The sequence below is a fragment of the Colobus angolensis genome, unplaced genomic scaffold (assembly GCF_000951035.1).
Source record: "Colobus angolensis palliatus isolate OR3802 unplaced genomic scaffold, Cang.pa_1.0 Scaffold230, whole genome shotgun sequence".
Classification (NCBI taxonomy): Eukaryota; Metazoa; Chordata; class Mammalia; order Primates; family Cercopithecidae; genus Colobus; species Colobus angolensis.
Genome location: NW_012115489.1, coordinates 2811942 through 2815791, shown reverse-complemented (window position 1 = coordinate 2815791; position 3850 = coordinate 2811942).

Sequence of the window (3850 nt, the reverse complement as noted above, 5' to 3'; positions counted from 1 at the left end):
TTTTTTTTTTTGAGACGGAGTCTCGCTCTGTTGCCCAGGCTGGAGTGCAGTGGCCGGATCTCAGCTCACTGCAAACTCCGCCTCCCGGGTTTACTTCATTCTCCTGCCTCAGCCTCCCCAGTAGCTGGGACTACAGGTGCCCGCCACCTCGCCCGGCTAGTTTTTTGTATTTTTTATTAGAGACGGGGTTTCACCGTGTTAGCCAGGATGGTCTCAATCTCTTGACCTCATGATCCGCCCATCTTGGCCTCCCAAAGTGCTGGGATTACAGGCTTGAGTCACTGCACCCGGCCTCAACTTTTTAATTTCTTAAGTATAGCTTTTTTTGAGTATGTAAAGTGAATGTACGTGATACATTAATATTATAAATTTTAAATTCTGTTATGTCTACTTAAAATGAAGGCCTTGTCTGAATGCTGTAATTTAGGTGTGACTCCGGTTCTGCTAGAGATAAGAACTTCATTTTTGTTTTAAGCACATTAACATACTAGCAATATGTTAAATATACTCTGCTCACAACATTGAAAGTACATGTTTTAAAAGGGCTGTAGGCTTCCATGGCTAGATGGTCTGTTAGAGTCAGAAATCTAAACACTGTCCTTGTATTCACACAGCATGCTTTGAGAGGTTTTAGGAATTCCAGCCCCACAACAGATGCTTGCAATACCTTTTGGTGGGTAAGATTCCTAAAAGAGAAGAAATTAGGTCCCCTCATTTTCATCCTCTGGAACAGTGCTTCTAAAACTTTCACATTCAGAACAATCGAACTCCCAACCTCAGGTGATCCACCCACCTTGGCCTCCCAAAGTGTTGGGATTACAGGCGTGAGCCACCACACCCAGGCCCCCTCCCCCACCACCCCACCTTTTTTTTTTTATTTGTAGCCAAAAGGTCTCACTCTGTTGCCCAGGCTGCTCTCAAAACTCCTGGCCTTAAGCGATTCCCCTGCCTCAGTCTCCCAGAGTGCTGGGGTTACAGGCATGAGCCACCACGCCTGTTCATTATTTCTTTACAGTGACTGTTATATTTAGGCAATGTATAATTGGTAGAACATAGTCTATGAAGCAGTGCGTTAAAAAATTGTGGGCAGTGAAGAATCATTGAAGTTTTGAAATTTGTATTTTAAGTAGATCATTGTAGTATGGCAAAATGGTTAGGAAAGAGACAGCTGTTTTGACTAACTGTTCACAGTATTAGATACTGACTGTGATGTACATATACATTCAGTGTTTTTTTAGGCGTACCTGACTTATTCATTGAACACCTATCCACTAATCTCAAAAGTATTCCTCAGGATAGTCTCCACTCCTATCATTTTTCCTCCTATTCATGAGACAGAAAAATTATGACCATGGTACAGAGTTATATCAAGGAAATGAGGAACTAGAACATTGAATTGAAAGGTTTTGAAAGGGTTCATAATTTCTTTTCATTTTCTATTAATGTCTTCATTTAAATTCTCTTAATAATAAAACGCTTTTTTTTAATATTTTAAGTCCTCCATTAAATAATTGAAACTCTTCTGAGCTTCATTTTCCTCATATATAAATGAGATTGAAGCCAAATAATAAAACTTTTAAAAATAAATCAAGGGCCGGGTGTAGTGGCTTACACCTGTAATCCCAGAACTTTGGGAGGCCGAGGCAGGTAGATCACCTGAGGTCAGGAGTTTGAGACCAGCCTGACCAACATGGTGAAATCCTGTCTCTACCAAGTTATCTGGGCGTGGTGGTGGGCGCCTGTAGTCCCAGCTACTTGGGAGACTGAGGCATGAGAATCACTTGAACCTTGGGAGACAAAGGTGCAGTGAGCTGAGATCCCACACCAGGCTGAGATCTGCACTCCAGCCTGGGCGACAGAGCAAGACTTGGTCTCAAAAACAAAACAAAATCAATTTACCATGTGGGATGTGGGATCCCCATATATATTTTCAACCCACATTTGAAATGACCCACTAAAGCACCTCTGTCAAAACAACCAAACCCGAACTCATCCCTCTGTCTCTGCCCTCTGCCCACTCTTGTTCTTCCTTGTTTTCTACCTCTTTATTATCGTCTCAAATAAAAAATATGAAAATCATTCAGTTTTCTTCCCTTCAAAACCAGTTTTTAAGCAAGTCTACTGATATCCCCTGTATCTGCCCAATTGTCTCATTACTTTAGGCTTTCAGGGTTGATTAAAGTTACCCTGTTTGACTTGGATGCTTAAAACAGGTCAAAGTGGTCTTCCTGCCTCTACTTTGACCCCTCCTTCATCTCTTGTTTCCACACCAAGGACAGAGTGATCTTTTTAAAATCTAAATTTAGCCCTTGAGACTAAGCTTGAGCTTGAGGCATGCACAGCTGGAGACACTGCAGACCTTCAACCCAGAGCAGTGTGAGGTGGTGAGCAGAAAAATGGAAAGGAAACAATAGAATAAAAAAGTTGGAGCTGGGCACGAGTGGCTCACGCCTGTACTCCAGCACTTTGGGAGGCCGAGGCGGGCAGATCACCTGAGGTTGGGAATTCAAGACCAGTCTGATCAACATGGAGAAACCCTGTCTCTACTAAAAATAAAAAAATGAACTGGGTGTGGTGGCACATGCCTGTAATCCCAGCTACTCAGGAGGCTGAGGCAGGAGAATCGCTTGAACTTGGGAGATGGAGGTTGTGGTGAGCTGAGATGGCGCCACTGCACTCCAGCCTGGGCAACATGAGTGAAACTCCATCTCCAAAAAAAAAGTTGAGGCAGAGCCTGAAGAATTTGTAGTGGAAAAAGTACTGGGTCAATGTGCAGTGAATGGCAAGGTAGAGCATTTCCTGATGTGGAAGGGATTTGTAGACGCTGAAAGTACTTGGGAACCTGAAGAAACTAGCTTGTCCAGAGTTACTTGAAACATTTAATTCTCAAAAAAGCTGTTAAAAAGATGGTACAAGAAGAAAATATTTACCTGACAATTGGATGACGTAAAATCAAAGAAGGAAAGAGATGCTGCAGACAAAGCAAGAGACTTGATTCTGAAAAAAATAATTGGCTGTGCAGACAGCAGTGGAGAATTGATACTCATGAAATGGAAAATTCAGATAAAGCAGACTTGGTGTTAGCAAAAGAAAGTATGAAATGTATATAAAACTGGGCTCTTTTTGCTTTACTAATGTGAAGAAATAACTGCATTCTAATAAAAATCAAGTTTGATATGTTCATTTTGAAAGTAGTTCGGGTTATGGCTGGGCACGGTGGCTCACGTCTGTAATCCCAGCACTTCGGGAGGCCAAGGTGGATGACCTGAGGTGGGGAGTTCAAGACCAGTCTGACCAACATGGAGAAACCCCGTCTCTACCAAAAATACAAAATTAGCCAAGTATGGTGGCGCATGCCTGTAATCCCAGCTACTTGGGAGGCTGAGGCAGAATTGCTTGAACCCAGGAGGTGGAAGTTGCGGTGAGGCGAGATTGTGCCATTGCACTCCAACCTGGGCAACAAGAGCAAAACTTGGTCTCAAAAAGAAAGAAAGTAGTTTGGGTTAATGACCCGCCTCATCAACATGGTGAAACCCCGTCTCTACTAAACAATACAAAAATTAGGCCAGGCACAGTGGCTCAGGCCTGTAATCCCAGCACTTTGGAAGACTGAGATGGGCAGATCACCTGAGGTCAGGAGTTCAAGACCAGCCTGTCCAACATTGTGAAACCTCGTCTCTACTGAAAAATATAAAATTAGCCAGGTGTAAAGGACCTCTTCAAGGAGAACTACAAACCACTGCTCAGTGAAATAAAAGAGAACACAAACAAATGGAAGAACATACCATGCTCATGGATAGGAAGAATCAATATTGTGAAAATGGCCATACTGCCCAAGGTTATCTATAGA